Source organism: Salvelinus fontinalis, chromosome 16 (genome assembly GCF_029448725.1).
Source record: "Salvelinus fontinalis isolate EN_2023a chromosome 16, ASM2944872v1, whole genome shotgun sequence".
Classification (NCBI taxonomy): Eukaryota; Metazoa; Chordata; class Actinopteri; order Salmoniformes; family Salmonidae; genus Salvelinus; species Salvelinus fontinalis.
Window position 1 is genome coordinate 4,090,214 of NC_074680.1, and position 20,224 is coordinate 4,110,437.

The following is a 20,224-nucleotide window of genomic DNA, read 5'->3' on the forward strand; positions in this document are numbered from 1 at the left end:
GGCAGCGAACGGTTGAAAAGCATGCATTTGGTTTTACTAGCGTTTAAGAGCAGCTGGAGGCCACGGAAGGAGTGTTGTATGTTATTGAAGCTCGTTTGGAGGTTAGTTAGCACAGTGTCCAAGGAAGGGCCAGAAGTATACAGAATGGTTGGAGTAGCCAGGAGGAAGGCATGGCCAGCCGTTGAGAAATGCTTATTGAAATTTTTGATTATCATGGATTTGTCAGTGGTGACCGTGTTACCTAGCCTCAGTGCAGTGGGCAGCTGGGAGGAGGTGCTCTTGTTCTCCATGGACTTTACAGTGTCCAAAAACTTTCTGGAGTTAGAGCTACAGGATGCGAATTTCTGCTTGAAAAAGCTAGCCTTTGCTTTCCTTACTGACTGTGTGTATTGGTTCCGGAGTTCCCTGAACAGTTGCATATCGTGGGGACTATTCGATGCTATTGCAGTCCGCCACAGGATATTTTTGTGCTGGTCAAGGGCAGTCAGGTCTGGAGTGAACCAAGGGCTATATCTGTTCTCAGTTCTGCATTTTCTGAACAGGGCATGCTTGTCTAAGATGGTGAGGAAATTACTTTTAAAGAATGACCAGGGATTCTCGACTAACGGGATGAGGTCGATATCCTTCCAGGATACCCGGGCCAGGTCGATTAGAAAGGCCTGCTCGCAGAAGTGTTTTGGGGAGCGTTTGACAGTGATGAGGGGTGGTCGTTTGACCGCGGACCCATAGCGGATACAGGCAATGAGGCAGTGATTGCTGAGATCCTGATTGAAAACAGCGGAGGTGTATTTGGAGGGCAGGTTGGTCAGGATAATGTCTATGAGGGTGCCCATGTTTACGGATTTAGTGTTGTACCTGGTGGGTTCCTTGATGATTTGTGTGAGATTGAGGGCATCTAGCTTAGATTGTAGGACTGCTTACCACTACTGGGTGTTAAGCATATCCCAGTTTAGGTCACCTAACAGAACGAACTCTGAAGCTAGATGGGGGGCGATCAATTCACAAATGGTGTCCAGGGCACAGCTGGGAGCGGAGGGGGGTCGATAGCAGGCGGCAACAGTGAGAGACTTATTTCTGGAGAGGTTCATTTTTAAAATTAGAAGTTCAAATTGTTTGGGTATAGACCTGGAAAGTATGACAGAACTTTGCAGGCTATCTCTGCAGTAGATTGCAACTCCTCCCCCTTTGGCAGTTCTATCTTGACGGAAAGTGTTATAGTTGGGTATGGAAATCTCAGAATTGTTGGTGGCCTTCCTAAGCCAGGATTCAGACACGGCAAGGATATCAGGGTTGGCGGAGTGTGCTAAAGCAGTGAGTAAAGCAAACTTAGGGAGGAGGCTTCTGATGTTGACATTCATGAAGCCAAGGTTTTTTCTATCACAGAAGTCAACAAATGAGGGTGCCTGGGGACACGCAGGGCCTGGGTTTACGCAGGGCATTGAGTCTGTACCGTTACCCCACTGTATATAGTCTCACTATTGTTATTTTAATGCTGCTCTTTAATTACTTGTTAATTTATTTTCTTATTCTTATCCGTATCCGTATTTGTATTTTATTTTTAACTGCTTTGTTGGTTAGGGGCTCGTAAGTAAGCATTTCACTGTAAGCTCTACACATTTTGTATTCATGTGACTAATACAATTTGATTTGAAAATTTGATTTGATTAATCCGTACACCTATATGAAATCCCGCTACGACGTCCAACGAGCCATCAAACAGGCAAAGCATCAACACAGGACTAAAATTGAATCCTACTACACCGGCTCTGATGCTCAACGGATGTGGCAGGGCTTGCAAACTATCACGGATTACAAAGGGAAACCCAGCGACGCGAGCCTACCAGATGAGCTAAATGCCTTCTGTGCTCGGCTTTGAGGCAAGCAACACTGAACCATGCATGAGAGCACCAGCTGTTCTGGACAACTGTGTGATCTCACTCTCTGTAGCCGATGTGAGTAAGACATTATAATACAGGTTAATTTTTGCAAGGCTGCAGGGCCACACGGAATACCAGGACGCGTACTCAAGGCAAGCGCTGACCAGCTGTCAGGTGTCTTCACTGACATCTTCAACCTATCACTGACCCGGTCTGTAATACCAATGTCACACCCTGATCTGTTTCACCTGTCTTTGTGATTGTCTCCACCCATCTCCAGGTGTTGCCCATCTTCCCCATTATCACCTGTGTATTTATACCTGTGTTCTCTATTTGTCTGTTGCCAGTTTGTCTTGTTTGTCACGTCAACCAGTGTTTTTGTTCTCAGCTCCTGCTTTTCCCAGTCTCTCTTTTTCTTGCACTCCTGGTTTTGACCCTTGCCTGTCCTGACTCTGAGCCTGCCTGCCTGACCACTCTGCCTGCCCCTGACCATGAGCCTGCCGACCTGTACCTTTGCCCCACCTCTGGATTATTGACCTCTGCCTACCCTGACTGTGAGCCTGCCAGCCGTCCGGTACCGTTGCCCCACCTCTGGTTTACTGACCCCTGCCTGCCTTGACCTGTCTATTGCCTGCCCCTGTTGGATTATTAAACCATTGTTAATTCAATGTTGACTGCATCTGGGTCTTACCTTCATTCCTGATAACCAACTTATTTCAAGCAGACCACCATTGTCCCCTTGCCCAAGAATGCTAAGGTAACCTAGCACTGATATATATAGCCATGAACTGTTTTGAAAGGCTGGTCATGGCTCACATCAACACCATCATCCCAGACACCCTGGACCCACTCCAATTTGCATACCGCCCCAACAGATCCACAGATGACGCAATATCCATTGCACTCCACACTGCCCTCGCCCACATGGACAAAAGGAATACCTATGTAAGAGTGCTGTTCATTTACTACAGCTCAGCATTCAACATCATAGTCCCTCCAAGCCAATCACCAAGCTCAGTACCCTGGGACTGAACACCTCCCTTTGCAACTGGATCCTGAACTTCCTGAGGAGCCACCCCCAGGCGCTGAGGGTAGTAAACAACACATCTGCCACGCTGACCATCAACACGGGGGCCGTCAGCTGTATGTGCTTAGACCCTCCTGTACTCCCTGTTCAACCACGACTGCGTGGCTGCACACGACTCCAACACCATCATCAACTTTGCTGATGACACGATGATGATGATGAGGCAGCCTATAGGGAGGAGATCAGAGACCTGGCAATGTGGTGCCAGTACAACAACCTCTCTCTCAACATCAGCAAAACAAATGAGCTGATTATGGACTACATGAAATGGAGGGGTGAGCACACCCCCATCTACATCGATGGGGCTGTAGTGGAGCAGGTCGAGAGCTTCAAGTTCCTCTGTGTCCACATCACTATGGAATTAACATGGTCCACACCCACACAGTTGTGAAGAGGGCACGACAGAGCCTCTTCGTCCTCAGGAGGCTGAAAATAATTGGCATGGGCCCTCAGATCCTCAAAACGTTTTACAGCTGCACCATTGAGAGCATCCCTTACTGGGTGCATCACTTTTTACAGCAACTGCAAGACACCTGACGGTAAGGCGCTATAGAGGGGGGTGAGTACAGCCCAGTAGCAACGGTCATCAAAATTGTTAAAAACAATTCTAATAAATGCAACAGTTGATGAAGATACTCCAAACTTTTTGAATTTAGAAAATCCATCAGATATTGACTGAATTATAGCACATAAAACATTTTACTGACATGAACAAATAATGAATGGTGTTCAGGGATTTTGGTGGGAATTCAGGTACATAAAGGGGTGAAACAGGGCTGCAACCACCAAAAGGCCGCTCCAGTCATTACCACAAGCCCGTTCTCCCCAATTAAGGTGACGTCAACCTCCTGCGGTCTAGGCCTACATGCACTCACCTGCGCTCTCTAGACTGCTTCATTAATTTCTGTTGTGTGTCAATTGCAGGATACCCTCAGATAAAAAATCAAGACGCTTGGCTCTAGATTATACCAATCTAGTGTATATATACTCTACATTGTTTGCAAGATCAGACATATATCACTATAATCTGAGTGTTCATTTTGAGATGTTGCATTCATTTCAGCGCATCTAATTTGTAAACATTTCAACTGTGTTAAATTAACAAAAAATGTACCCTGATTAAATAAAGTTATCTTTCTTCTCTTTCTTGTGATGTAAGTGTTGAGACGATGTGTTAAATCGCAGACAAAGCTTCAGCATTGTTATAGATGCAACAGAAAGACAATGTATTCCATTGAGCCCATTTCAGCCATTACCGGGGTGTGTTTGACAGGTCATTACAAACATTTCCGCTGTGCTAACGTTAATGGGAATACATCACAGACACAAGCAAGAGTATGAAAGAGTCATACATTTTTGGGCACTAACTCTCCTGCACTGACTCTATGCACATACACTGGACTCTACCCACTCACTCACACATACTTACACTAACACACACACACACACACACACACACACACACACACACACACACACACACACACACACACACACACACACACACACACACACACACACTCCCATACACGCTTTCACACTCACCACATACGCTGTTGCTACTGTCTATTATCTATCCTGTTGCCTAGTCACTTTACCCCTACCTACAGTGCCAACAGAAAGTATTCATACCTCTTGACTTATTCCAGATTTTGTTGTGTTACAGCCTGAATTCAAATGGATTAAATAATATTTTTTCACTCATCTACACACATTACCTCATAATGACAAAGTGAAAACATGTTTTTTGAAATGTTAGCACATTTATTGAGAATTAAATACAGTATCTAATTTACATAAGTATTCACACCCCTGAGTCAATACATGTTAGAATCACCTTTGGCAGCCATTACAGTGAGTCTTTCTGGGTAAGTCTCTAAGAGCTTTGCACACCTGGATTGTACAATGTTTGCACATGATTCTTTTTTAAATTCTTCAGACTCTGCTAACTTTCTGAACCACCCATCCCGGTATCGGGATAATTGTCATCAGCAACGCTGAATAGCATAGCGCCACAGTCAAATAATATTACTAGAAAATATTCATATTCATGAAATCACAAGTGCAATATTGCAAAACACAGCTTAGCCTTTTGTCGTCTCAGATTTTGAAATTATGCTTTACAGCGAAAGCAATACAAGCGTTTGTGTAAGTTTATCGATCGCTCGACAAAACATTAAGTACACTTAGCATCAGGTAACTTGGTCACGAAAATCAGAAAAGCAATCAAATGAATCGTTTACCTTTGATGATCTTCGGATGTTTTCACTCACGAGACTCCCAGTTAGACAACAAATGTTCCTTTTGTTCCATAAAGATATTTTTATATCCAAATACCTCCGTTCGTTTGGCGCGTTATACTCAGAAATCCACAGGAAAAAGCGGTCAAGCAGACAAAAATTCCAGATAATATCCATAATGTCCACAGAAACATGTCAAACGTTTTTTATAATCAATCCTCAGGTAGTTTTTCAAATATCTATTCGATAATATATCAACCGGGAGTGTTGGTTTTTCAATAGGACCGGGAGTAACAATGGCCGCCTTTCTCTGTTGCGCAAAACTCACTCTGAGAGCCCCCACCTATCCACTTACGCAATGTGATCGTTCTCGTTCATTTTTCAAAATCAAAGCCTGAAACTATGTCTAAAGGCTGTTGACACCTTAGGGAAGCCATAGAAAAAGTAATATGGTTGATATCCCTTTAAATGGTTGATAGGGATGCATAAGAACAGAGAGGTTTCAAAAACAGAGGCACTTCCTGATTGGATTTTCCTCAGGTTTTAGCCTGCAATATAAGTTCTGTTAAACTCACAGACAAACTTTTGACAGTTTTGGAAACTTTAGAGTGTTTTCTATCCTATTCTGACAATTATATGCATATTCTAGTTTCGGGGGCTGAGAAATAGGCAGTTTCAAATGGGTACGTTTTTTAGCCAAAAACGAAAATACTGCCCCCTATACTTAAAAGGTTTTAAGGTGGTTGTTGATCATTGCTAGACAGCCATTTTCAAGTCTTACCATAGATTTTCAAGCGCTTTTTAAGTCAAATCTGTAACTAGGCCTCTCAGGAACTCCAGTGTATTTGGCCTTGTGATTTAGGTTATTGGCCTGCTGAAAGGTGATTTCATCTCCCAGTGTCTGGTTGAAAACAGACTGAACCAGGTTTTCATCTAGGATTTTGCCTGTGCGTAGCTCCATTACATATATTTTGTATCCTGAAAAACTCCCCAGTCCTTAACGATTACAAGCATACACATAACATGATGCAGCCACTACTATGCTTGAAAATATGGAGATTGGTATTCAGTAATGCATTGTATTGGATTTGCTCCAAACATAACACTTTGTATTTAGGACAAGAAGTTAATTGCTTTGCCACATTTTTTGCAGTATTACTTTACTGCCTTTTTACAAACAGGATGCATGTTTTGGCAGAGCTTGAGAGGATCTGCAGAGCTTGAGAGGATCTGCAGAGAAGAAATGGGAGAAACTCCCCAGAAACAGGTGTGCCAAGCTTGTAGCGTCATGCCCAAGAAGACTCGAGGCCGTAATCGTTGCCAAAGATGCTTCAACAAATTACTGAGTAAAGGGTCTGAACACTTTTATAAATGTAATATTTCAGTTTTAATTTTGAATACATTTGCAAGAATTTCTATAAACCTGTTTTCGCTTTGTCATTATGGGGTATTGTGAGTAGATTGATGAGGGGGGAAAACAAGTTAATCAATTTTAGAATAAGGCTAACGTAACAAAATGTGGAAAAAGTCAATGGGTCTGAATACTTTCAGAATGCACTGTATATTTATGTATTATTACATATTTTTTTTACACTTATGGGAATTGGCCATATATACAGTATATACATATTAAGCTAAAGAGAGGCTCTGTAGTCATTAAAAAAGTAACCTCTTTAATTGGAAAAAGTAGTTTTATATGAATTTGAACATGTACTCTTTATGACAGGATGATACAATTTTGTGAAATCAAAAAATATATATATTCACCAATAGAATTTAAATTATATCACTGCCAAAGTTTTGGCTTGATGGCCCAAAAAACTATCTCCATTGATCAATATGTAAAGAGTCATTTAAGAGTCCTCTGAAGGGCCAAAATATTTCTTATGCTGAATTAACCCCTTTGGCCACCCAGTAGACTAGATGAGCAAAGATACAAATGTACTTTCTGTATGTACAGTAGCATTCAAAAGTTAGGACACCCCTACTCATTCCAAGGTTTTTTCTTTATTTTTTACTATTTTCTATATTGTAGAATAATAGTGAAGAGATCAAAACTATGAAATAACACATATGAAATCATGTAGTAACCACTTTTTTTTTTTTTTTTATCTAATTATATTTTATATTTGAGATTCTTCAAAGTCGCCACCTTGCCTTGATGACAGCTTTGCACACTCTTGGCATTCTCTCAATCAGCTTCATGAAGTAGTTCATTGGAATGCATTTCAATTAACAGCTGTGCCTTGTTAACAGTTAATTTGTGGAATTTATTTCCTTCTTAATAAAGCCGCATACAACCACGTTCTCTTTTTTGTTTTCTTGGGTAAGGCAGCTCCAAAATGCAGGTGTTTCAGCCTAGCTCAGTCGGTCCTTGCACAATCGCCTAGCTTCAGTCCTTTAGTAACCCTTTGGGTTCTACCATACAGTTATATTACAAGTGCCCTTCCAAGAAGGCTAAAGGTCATTGGCCACAGAAATTATGTCAAATCACGTTATATTTACAGTAGCTTTGATTGGACTGATCATGTCAACATCTTACTTTCACAATCTTAGCTAGCAGTCATCATTGTGAATCAATTCTACTGGCAAATCTGTTTTAATCCTTGTCACATGAAGAGAAATAATGAAGGGAAAATATAGATAAAACGTATCGGTGCTCGTCGGGCATTGGACATAAGCATTACACAACAAGTTGAAAATCGCAAATTCAACAATGAGTTGTTTGGAAGGAATCGGTGACAGTGGCTAACCGCAAGCATTGCAACTGGGAAGTCAGACTGGGAAAATACATTCTGAATGGTCATCAAACTCGTAATTGTAAATATTTTTCTTTGATGACAAAATTTGCCATCGAAGGGCCGACGCGCACAAGAAGGTGAGTCCAAACATGTCTTATATGCTGCTGCATAAATGATGCAATATGCCAGGGAGATATGGTCAACCATAATAGCTATGTTTTTTTTTTAAGGCAGTAAACGAGGCTGAATTAATTGTTTCACTGTCAGACAAGGCTCCGCTGATAGCCAGGTGTAGCGGTGGTAAGGATTCACTCCATTGTGCTGGAAAGAAAGCTCTGCTGTTTGGACAGTTTTATATAGGCCCAAAACATTTGTGGGCACCACTTGTCGCCGTTATAGTGCAATTAATGCATTGTTTAGTGTTCTGTTGTGTCGTGTCGTGGCTTTGCTGGCATGCATCTAAAAAAATATTGGGGGGAGTTTGCCCCACCAAGATTTAAATGCTACAATCACCACTGGTGGGAACACCTTCAATACAGTTGGGAAAGCATTCCAGGTGAAGCTGGTTGAGAGAATGCCAAGAGTGTGCAAAGCTGTCATCAAGGCAAAGGGTGGCTACTTAGAAGAATATCAAATATAAAATATATGTTGATTTGTTTAACCCTTTTTTGGTTACTACATGGTTCCATATGTGTTTTTTCATACTTTTGATTTCTTCACTATTATTCTACAATGTAGAAAATATACAAAATAAAGAAAAACCCTTGAATAAGTCGGTGTGTCCAAACTTTTGAATGGTACTGTACATGTACTTGAAATACATTTTACGGAAAGTTAAATATATTGCCATGTATTTTTTTCCGTATGGGAAGCACAAAGCCTGATTTCTGATGTCCAATATAGGAGCTTATCAGTGCCCAAATCTGCCATTTTCAACCTGTATACGGGTACGAGTGTAAAGGGCTACAACCCTTGTATCTAGCCATCCCCCACAATCACCCAACTGTTCGTGTTGTCCCAGAGAAGTAGAAGCTACAATGTCAGTTGAAGTAAACAACACCTGCATCAATGAGAACACAAATCCAGCCCCTCAACCCGACTTGAGCTTATAGGGATAACCAGGGATCAAGATCGGCTCAGTATCCCCCTACTTAATCCGTTTCCTGCAGTGTGGCCTCTTGCCCTTTGACAGAAGCTTTGGAGAGGAATGCTATTGTCTCCTGTGTTCCTCCTCTGGTCTTGTGCCACTGAGCCTGGTGGGAAAAGGAGGGTTGGGGGGGGGGGGGGGGTGTGTGTGTGTGTGTGTGTGTGTGTGTGTGTGTGTGTGTGTGTGTGTGTGTGTGTGTGTGTGTGTGTGTGTGTGAGAGAGGAGAATTATTGTGTGTGCGTATATGTGTGTGTGGAGGTGCATATATATATATATATATATATATATATATATATATATATATATATATATATATATATATATATATATATATATATACATATACAATGCCTTGCAAAATTATTCATAACCCTTAGCGTTTTATATGAAGCCCCTAAATAAGATCTGGTACAACCAATTACCTTCAGAAGTCACATAATTAGTTAAATAAAGTCCATTGTGTGCAATCTAAGTATCACATGATCTGTCACATGATCTCAGTATATATACACCTGTTCTGACAGGCCCTAGAGTCTGCAACACCACTAAGCAAGGGGCACCACCAAGCAAGCGGCACCATGAAGACCAAGGAGCTCTCCAAACAGGTTAGGGAAAAGGGTTATAAAAATGATTGGAAACTTTGAACATCCCACAGAGCAGCATTAAATCCATTATTAAAAAATGGAAAGAATATGGCATCACAAAAAGCCTGCCAAGAGAGGGCCGCCCACCAAAACACACGGGCCAGACAAGGAGGGCATTAATCAGAGAGGCAACAAAGAGACCAAAGATAACCCTGAAGGAGCTGCAAAGCTCCACAGCGGAGATTGGAGTATCTGTCCATAGGACCAGTTTAAGCCGCACACTCCACAGAGCTGGGCTTTTATGGAAGAGTGGCCAGAAAAAAGCCATTGCTTAAAGAAAAGAATAAGCAAACACGTTTAGTGTTCGCCAAAAGGCATTTGGGAGACTCCCCAAACATAAGGAAGAAGGTACTCTGGTCAGATGAGACTAAAATTGAGCATTTTGGCCATCAAGGAAAACGCTATGTCTGGCGCAAACCTCTCATCACCCTGAGAACACCATGTTTTTCATTGGCAGGGACTGGGAAACTGGTCAGAATTGAAGGAATGATGGATAGCGCTAAATACAGGGAAATTCTTGAGGGAAACCTGTTTCAGTCTTCCAGAGATTTGAGACTGGGACGGAGATTCACTTTCCAGCAGGACAATGACCCTAAGCATACTGCTAAAGCAACACTTGAGTGGTTTAAGGGGAAACATTTAAATGTCTTGTAATGGCCTGGTCAAAGTCCAGACCTCAATCTAATTGAGAATCTGTGGTATGACTTAAAGATTGCTGTACACCAGCAGAATCCATCCAACTTGAAGGAGCTGGAGCAGTTTAGCCTTGAAGAATGGGCAAAAATCCCAGTGGCTAGATGTGCCAAGCTTATAGAGACATACCCCAAGAGACTTGTAGCTGTAATTGCTGCAAAAGGTGGCTCTACAAAGTATTGACTTTGGGGGGGTGAATAGTTATGCACGCTCAAGTTTTCTGTTCTTTTTGTCTTATTTCTAGTTTGTTTCACAATAAAAAATATTTTGCATCTTCAAAGTGGTAGGCATGTTGTGTAAATCAAATGATACAAATCCGCAACATATCCATTTTAATTCCAGGTTGTCAGGCAACAAAATAGGAAAAATGCCAAGGGGGTGAATACTTTCGCAAGCCACTGTATATTATCATGTTTGTGGTAGTGTGGGGAATAGGAGTCTGCTGTGGAGGGTTCTGCCTCACACATCTTTTGACTCCTCTGGCTGAGATTGGGGGATTAGCTTAATAGCCTATATACAGTAGCTTTAACAACAGTCTGCCAATCTCCCCTGTGCTTGCTACTGGCTCAGGTTTCTACCGGCTCCTTGTACAGACCTACTGAGTGTTTTGACAGAATGGGGGGGGAGGGGTGGACAATCCATTGTGCTCATGCAAGGTGCACTTTGCATGCTAATAGGGTTTCCTGGCTTTTGGCCTTTTGGCTTTAGCCGCTTTATGGGGGACAGGTGCCAAAATTAAGTGGTTCCAAGGACAGCCTGTCAGCCTCTCTTGGTTTTCATCATCAAACCGATTACCAGTTTGTTGTATCCCTTCAGCCAGACCTTTTAAACACCACATAATGGTTCCCTTATCTATTTCATCTCTCCAGACGCACCAATATTCATCTGTGAGGTAGCCTAGCATTGAGTTCCCAGCTTCCTCACGTTGGTCTTGGGAGGTCAAAACCGACCTGTTCCTTATTAAACCCCCAAACCGGCAGGGTGGGAGACGCTAACGCTTTAACATGTTGACCGCTGTTTGACCTGAGGAAGAATGTGGCAGATGTCAGGAGGATGCTTGGGTAGTCCTCCAAGGACATGTAGTGGGGTCCCAGGAGGGTAGTTGGCCCCTCGATAATCTGGAATCTATACCTCTCTCTCCGTTTTCCTCCTTTCTTCCCTGCTTTCCTCTTTTACACAGGTCATCTCTGATCCACCCTGCACTATGTAAGCCAGGGAATTTGTTAACCAAATGGACAAACTGTATTCTGTCCAGCTCATTGGCTAATACACCTCTATAAGATGACCCACCTCCTCTCAATGACAGCCTGGTTAGTTTAGGTAGGATTCTTTTACCCCTATTATGGTATGTTTTTTTGTTGTTGATATTCAATAAACGGCGAGTGTTTGTGCCTAACTTGTAATGGGACAGGGCAGATACAGTGCATTCAGAAAGTATTCAGACCCCTTGACTTTTTCCACATTTTGTTACTGCCTTATTCTAAAATGCATTAAATCATTTTTTCCCCTCATCAATCTACACATAATACCTCATAATGACAAAGCAAAAACAGATATTTAGACATTTTTGCACATTTAATAAAAATTAAAAACAGAAATACCAACCTGACAGAGCTTGAGAGTATCTGCAGAAAATAATGGGAGAAACGTTCCTAAAACAGGTTTGCAAAGCTTGTAGTGTCATAGCCAAGAAGACTTGAGGCTGTAAATGCTGCCAAAGGTGCTTCAACAAAGTCACAGATTCTCAATCAGGGAGTGACCATTCAGACAATGAATCTTGCTGAACTTTAGGTGTCATCCTACAAGCCAGTCAATTAATTGTGTCCGTGGCCTTGAGGAAAAAAGGTTAGAGGATAGGTTGAGTGAGTTAAAACCCCTTACACTTGGCCTAAATGGATAGGGCGAAATTCAAATGTTTCTTAAAGAAAAAATATGGAAAGCATAACCATGGTAGCAATTAAAAGAGAACAGTCTGGAGATTATGTGAAAATTATTATTATTATTATTAATATTATTTTATTTCACCTTTATTTAACCAGGTAGGCTAGTTGAGAACAAGTTCTCATTTGCAACTGCGACCTGGCCAAGATAGAGCATAGCAGTGTGGACAGACAACAACACAGAGTTACACATGGAGAAAACAATAAAGAAAAAAAAAAAGAGAATCTATATACAATGTGTAGAAAAAAAGAGTAGAAAAAAAGAGTGTAGAAAAAAATGTGTAGAAAAATGTGTAGAAAAAAAGAGAATCTATATACAATGTGTGCAAAAGGCATGAGGAGGTAGGCAATAAATTGAATAATTACAATTTAGCAGATTAACACTGGAGTAATAAATCATCAGATGATCATGTACAAGTAGAGATACTGGTGTGCAAAAGAGCAGAAAAGTAAATAAATAAAAGCAGTATGGGGGGTGAGGTAGGTAAATTGGGTGGGATATATACCGATGGACTATGTACAGCTGCAGCGATCGGTTAGCTGCTCGGATAGCAGATGTTTAAAGTTGTTGAGGGAGATAAAAGTCTCCAACTTCAGAGATTTTTGCAATTCGTTCCAGTCGCAGGCAGCAGAGAACTGGAAGGAAAGGCGTCCAAATGAGATTTTGGCTTTAGGGATGATCAGTGAGATGCACCTGCTGGAGCGCGTGCTACGGGTGGGTGTAGCCATCGTGACCAGTGAATTGAGATAAGGCGGCACTTTACCTAGCATAGCCTTGTAGATGACCTGGAGCCAGTGGGTCTGACGACGAACATGTAGCGAGGGCCAGCTGACTAGGGCATACAGGTCGCAGTGGTGGGTGGTATAAGGTGCTTTAGTAACAAAACGGATGGCACTGTGATAAACTGCATCCAGTTTGCTGAGTAGAGTATTGGAAGCTATTTTGTAGATGACATCGCCGAAGTCGAGGATCGGTAGGATAGTCAGTTTTACTAGGGTAAGTTTGGCGGCGTGAGTGAAGGAGCCTTTGTTGCAAAAAAGAAAGCTGACTCTAGATTTGATTTTGGATTGGAGATGTTTGATATCAGTCTGGAAGGAGAGTTTGCAGGCTAGCCAGACACCTAGGTACATATAGATGTCCACATATTCTAGGTCGGAACCGTCCGGGGTGGTGATGCTAGTCGGGCGTGCGGGTGCAGGCAGCGAACGGTTGAAAAGCATGCATTTGGTTTTACTAGCGTTTAAGAGCAGTTGGAGGCCACGGAAGGAGTGTTGTATGGCATTGAAGCTCGTTTGGAGGTTAGATAGCACAGTGTCCAAGGAAGGGCCAGAAGTATACAGAATGGTGTTGTCTGCGTAGAGGTGGATCAGGGAATCGCCTGCAGCAAGAGCAACATCATTGATGTATACAGAGAAAAGAGTCGGCCCGAGAATTGAACCCTGAGGTACCCCCATAGAGACTGCCAGAGGACCGGACAGCATGCCCTCCGATTTGACACACTGAACTCTGTCTGCGAAGTAGTTGGTGAACCAGGCAAGGCAGTCATTAGAAAAACCGAGGCTACTGAGTCCGCCGATAAGAATATGGTGATTGACAGAGTCGAAAGCCTTGGCCAGGTCGATGAAGACGGCTGCACAGTACTGTCTTTTATCGATGGCGGTTATGATATCGTTTAGTACCTTGAGCGTGGCTGAGGTGCGCCCGTGACCGGCTCGGAAACCGGATTGCACAGCGGAGAAGGTACGGTGGGATTCGAGATGGTCGGTAATCTGTTTTTTGACTTGGCTTTCGAAGACCTTAGATAGGCAGGGCAGGATGGATATAGGTCTGTAACAGTTTGGGTCCAGGGTGTCTCCCCCTTTGAAGAGGGGGATGACTGCGGCAGCTTTCCAATCCTTGGGGATCTCAGATGATATGAAGGAGAGGTTGAACAGGCTGGTAATAGGGGGTGCGACAATGGCGGCGGACAGTTTCAGAAATAGGGGGTCCAGATTGTCAAGCCCAGCTGATTTGTATGGGTCCAGGTTTTGCAGCTCTTTCAGAACATCTGCTATCTGGATTTGGGTAAAGGAGAAGCTGGAGAGGCTTGGGCGAGTAGCAGTAGGGGGGGCGGGGCTGTTGGCCAAGGTTGGAGTCACCAGGAGGAAGGCATGGCCAGCCGTTGAGAAATGCTTGTCGAAGTTTTCGATTATCACGGATTTATCGGTGGTGACCGTGTTACCTAGCCTCAGTGCAGTGGGCAGCTGGGAAGAGGTGCTCTTGTTCTCCATGGACTTTATAGTATCCCAGAACTTTTTGGAGTTAGAGCTACATGATGCAAATTTCTGCTTGAAAAAGCTGCCTTTGCTTTCCTGACTGACTGTGTGTATTGGTTCCTGACTTCCCTGAACAGTTGCATATCGCGGGGGCTCTTCGATGCTATTGCAGTTCGCCACAGGATGTTTTTGTGCTGGTCGAGGGCAGTCAGGTCAGGAGTGAACCAAGGGCTATATCTGTTCTTAGTTCTGCATTTTTTGAACGGAGCATGCTTGTCTAATATGGTGAGGCAGTAACTTTCAAAGAATGACCAGGCATCCTCAACTGACGGGATGAGGTCAATATCCTTCCAGGGTACCTGGGCCAGGTCGATTAGAAAGGCCTGCTCGCAGAAGTCTTTTAGGGAGCGTTTGACAGTGATGAGGGGTGGTCGTTTGACCGCGGACCCGTAGCGGATACAGGCAATGAGGCAGTGATCGCTGAGATCTTGATTGAAGACAGCGGAGGTGTATTTGGAGGGCAAGTTGGTCAGGATAATGTCTATTAGGGTGCCCATGTTTACGGATTTAGGGTTGTACCTGGTGGGTTCCTTGATGATTTGTGTGAGATTGAGGGCATCAAGCTTAGATTGTAGGACTGCCGGGGTGTTAAGCATATCCCAGTTTAGGTCACCTAACAGAACAAACTCTGAAGCTAGATGGAGAGCGATCAGTTCACAGATGGTGTCCAGGGCACAGCTGGGAGCTGAGGGGGGTCGGTAGCAGGCGGCAACAGTGAGAGACTTATTTCTGGAGAGATTAATTTTTAAAATTAGAAGTTCGAACTGTTTGGGCATAGACCTGGAAAGTATGACAGAACTTTGCAGGCTATCTCTGCAGTAGATTGCAACTCCTCCCCCTTTGGCAGTTCTGTCTTGACGGAAAGTGTTATAGTTGGGTATGGAAATCTCAGAATTTTTGGTGGCCTTCCTAGGATTCAGACACGGCAAGGACATCAGGGTTGGCAGAGTGTGCTAAGGCGGTGAGTAAGACAAACTTAGGGAGGAGGCTTCTGATGTTGACATGCATGAGGCCAAGGCTTTTTCGATCACAGAAGTCAACAAATGAGGGTGCCTGGGGACATGCAGGGCCTGGGTTTACCTCCACATCACCTGAGGAACAGAGGAGTAGTAGGATGAGGGTGCGGCTAAAGGCTATCAAAACTGGTCGCCTAGAGCGTTGGGGACAAGGAATAAAAGGAGCAGATTTATGGCCGTGGTAGAATAGATTCTGGGCATAATGTGCAGACAGGGGTATGGTGGGGCACGGGTACAGCGGAGGCAAGCCCAGGCACTGGGTGATGATAAGAGAGGTGGTATCTCTGGACATGTTGGTCTCAATGGGTGAGGTCACCGCATGTGTGGGAGGTGGGACAAAGGAGGTATCAGAGGTACGGAGAGTGGAACTACGGGGTCCATTGCAAACCAGAACAATGATAACTAGCCTGAACAACAGTACACAAGGCATATTGATATTTGAGAGAGACATACAGTAAAGCATAAAGTGATTGCAGGTCTTGATTGGGAGAGCTAGCTAAAACAACAGGTGAGATAACAGCAGCTAGTCAGCTAACACAGCAACAGCAGGTAAAAATGGCGACGACTAGACAGAGAGGGTCGGATTAACTACACACAGAGCCTGAGTTAAAACACAGAGCCGACAAATAAAACTATCTAAAGGTGAGGACATAACAATTCATCTGACGCAAGATTGAAACAAAATTTTACACTGTTTATTTTATTCGCATTTTACATTTACTGTACTTTGATGCATTTGTTGATAACCTCAAGGGAGGTGATGGTAGTGAATTGGATAATTATCGGCCCATCTCTAAGCTCTCCTGTTTGGCTAAAATTCTAGAGTCATTGGAGAATAGGCAACTACAATCTTTTTTACCTGTTAACAATACTCTTTCTCGTAATCAATCTGCCTTCAGACCTAAACACAATACTATTACGGCCACTGTAAGTGTTGTAAAGGATATTACTAATGCCCTAGATAATAAAAAGTACTGTCCTGCCTTGTTCATAGATTTGTCTAAAGCTTTTGACACTGTGGACCATGCAATACTTTTGGGTAAACTGTCGTCAATAGGACTGGGATTGGATGCCTGTAGTTGGTTTCATGACTATCTAAAGGATAGAAGTCAGGCTGTTAGAGTCGACGGCATCCAGTCGGAGCCATTGGAGTTGGTTAAAGGGGTCCCACAAGGTTCTATACTTGGTCCATTACTGTTCTCTCTCTACATAAACAATATCGGTGATGAGATAAGAAAGTGTCAAATTAATTTATATGCTGATGACACTGTCATGAACTCTATCGCTTCAACGGCTGACCAAGCATTATCACAGCTGGAGACAAATTTTAAGATATTACAAGGGTCTTTTATACAGCTGAAACTTGTTAAAATGCAAAGAAAACACATTTTATGATTTTTAATAGGTTCAAAAAGTTGGTTGAAAATACACTTGCACTTACGAGCTTAGATGGTTCTCGAATTAATCAGGTCTCTGCATATAAATACTTAGGGATATGGTTGGATGATAAACTGTCTTTTTAAATGCATATTGACGAACTTTGTAAACGGCTAAAAATCAAGCTAGGCCTCCTCTATATAAAAAGGCATGTTTGTCCTCTACACATAGAAGACAAATTGTGCAAGCTACTTTTATGTGTGTTATAGATTATGGGGATATTATCTACATGCGTACTACGGCATCAACACTTAAATCGCTGGATGCTACTTATCATTGCACACTTAGCTTTATTACGGGTGCTAGCTACAGAGCTCACCACTGTGTTTTATATCAAAATGTGGGTTGGACTTCGCTGTCCGTGAGATGAGAACAACATGCTCTCGTGTTTGTCTATAAAGCACTTCTGAATAAGCTACCTTCTTATTTATCATCACTCATCAATATTAGAATTAGAATTCCTAAAACCAGGTCTCAAGCATGGATTACACTTGAGGCCCATGCGATTTCCACAGAGTTGGTTATGGCTGCCTTTTCCTGTTACACTCCTTGCCTATGGAATAGCCTGCAGACTAAACTTAAACTTGAGACTCTTGTCCCCCTTGCCCATTTTAAATATTTATTAGAGGATTTTTATTTTTGTATTGCTTGTAACTGATACGGGTAATGCAAGTTCTTGTGCTGTTAGGGGAATAACTTATGTGTAAATGTAATAATCTGCTGCTGTATTTTTTTGTGTTATCTGTGATTGTTTTGTTTGTCTTGTTTAGTTTCTTAATCATTGTACCTAAACTGTATGTGTAAACATGTATACGCAGGGCCCAGCTGTAAAAGAGACCTTGGTCTCAATCTGTGTTCCTTGTTGAAATAAAGGTATAATAATAATAATAACGAAATCGGAAAATCTCTGTGTACATTCAGTAACATAAGACTATTCTTTCAAAATTTGGGGTAGGCGCAACATACGACAAAATAATGACAAAGGTTTGAGTGAGAGTTTGATGTTTCCAAGTGGTCACACACCTCTCCAAAGTGTGCACAGTTCCTAAGTAATTTCAATGCACTTTTATGACTCAAAGAAGAGTCTTCAACTATAAGATGCTCTTTTGAACTCTCCTAGCTGTGCCGTTGAGGAACTAGAGCAAGCACACTTGTAGTCGTTTTGTTTGGAACACAGCCCTGCTTCCCCTCCTTTACCCAAAAACGGTCCACTATAGATCGCAATCTGTGTCAGGTGGCAATAATTTGAAAGCTTGTTCTATTGCCAACATGACTAGCTAAATTCAAAAATATGATCATACAGTGTTAGGCTTTCACAAGGCAATTCAGAGAAGCGGATCGACATTTGGTGCGCATAGAATGGAGTCATAAGTCCATTCAGATGCGTTGTCTGCGGCCAAGTTTCTTCACAATACAACAGACATAGGCTCTGTATATTACTTGAGTTTATGATATGGAAATGTGAAGTGCGCATTTTGCTTGCTTGTATGTCATCAAAGCGGTATTTATTTGAATCCTCAATGTCTCATCTTTCAAAATACATAGAGTCCTCGTAATTTACAGCATTTCCCTCACTGAGACAACAAAACATTTGCTAAAGTTGCCCACTTATTGGGAGAGACGGGGTCAACTTCTTCTCGCTTGCAGTGCTCAAGTTGTCGTCAGTCAAAACCAATACAAGGCTGTGAAGCGAAGACCCTGAGCTCTGACATCGTGTATAGCATGTTACTGTCCAGCCACTGCATTCCAATTTAGGCGCATGTCAGTGTCCACATCTGCCATTTCAACCCATATACGGGTAACAGTGTAAACAGTTCCAATTGTCGTCCTCAACACGAGGAGACTTGTGTCAGGGCCCAATTTGACTATTTTACATACGAGATCAAGAGTCTTAAGTTAAACGTACATTTAGAACGCACTTTGTGCTAATCTACTGGGTGTTGCTTCAGTGAAGCCAGGCCTCCAGGTGGATTTTGTGTGGAAATGGTGTCTATATTGTGACTCACTGGCCCAGAGAGATGTGATAGTATCAAACCCCTGCTGGATGTCAGTGTTTACAGTCCGGTTTTCTTAGGTCAATTGAGCTGTATTGTTTGGCCCCTCCAGCCTGTTAAAGGGAAATGCAATGAACATCCATCCCACAACTAGGATAATAATATTTTCGCCGAGAGAGGCAGCTGCCTAGAAATATAAGAACATTCGGAGACAGGGTTAAAATATACTCTTAGAAAGCAACACAGATGGGTCCTCTGTGGCAATTTAACTTTAATTTCCCTTGCAGTTCTCTCTCAGTTCTCGTTCATTTATCGTTCATTTCTCATCTCAACCTCACCTCAGATGCTGGGGAATAAAATGATAAGCAAAGTGAGTCAGCGAGTTGGTGAGAGCATGCAGCCTAGCAGGCAGAGTAAGTGTATTATTAATGAGGTTACACTGGGATACAAAGAGAGTCCCCTTCTGCTTTCATCCACAGCCCTTTTTTATTCCTGTCTCCTCTGCTATACCATTGACAGAAGCTGTGAATTGGACAGGGGGGAGCGGTTAAGGTGCTATGTTGTTGATCATTAATGGCCTCGGGGTCTGGCATTTAAAGAAGCAGGCCGGTGGCCTTTGTCACCCATCACGACATTGGTTATTTTTGGAGAAAGGTAATCAGGGTGAGGAATATGGAGGGAATGTAGAGGATGGTGATGGATGTGTTCTGTAATGGACTCTGACACTTCTTGGGACAGCATCTATCCTTAATGGATTGATATTGACACAGGCACTGAGGGTTAAAACTTCTTATGGCTGCGGGGCAGTATTGAGTAGCTTGGATGAAAAGGTGCCCAGAGTAAACTGCCTGCTCCTCAGTCCCAGTTGATAATATATGCATATTATTATTCGTATTGGATAGAAAACACTCTGAAGTTTCTAAAACTGGTTGAATGATGTCTGTGAGTATAACAGAACTCATATGGCAGGCAAAAACCTGAAAATCCAACCAGGAAGTGGGAAATCTGAGGTTTGTAGTTTTTCAACTCATCGCTTATCGAATACACAGTGGGATATGGGTCATTTTGCATTTCCTAAGGCTTCCACTAGAT

At 42.6% G+C, this 20,224-nt stretch overlaps 1 protein-coding gene across 4 annotated transcripts in view; it reads left to right on the plus strand.

Annotated features, from left to right (window-relative positions):
* LOC129812537 (echinoderm microtubule-associated protein-like 1) overlaps nt 1-20,224 on the plus strand; it is a 91,724-nt gene that overhangs the window by 21,840 nt on the left and 49,660 nt on the right. The window lies entirely within an intron of this gene.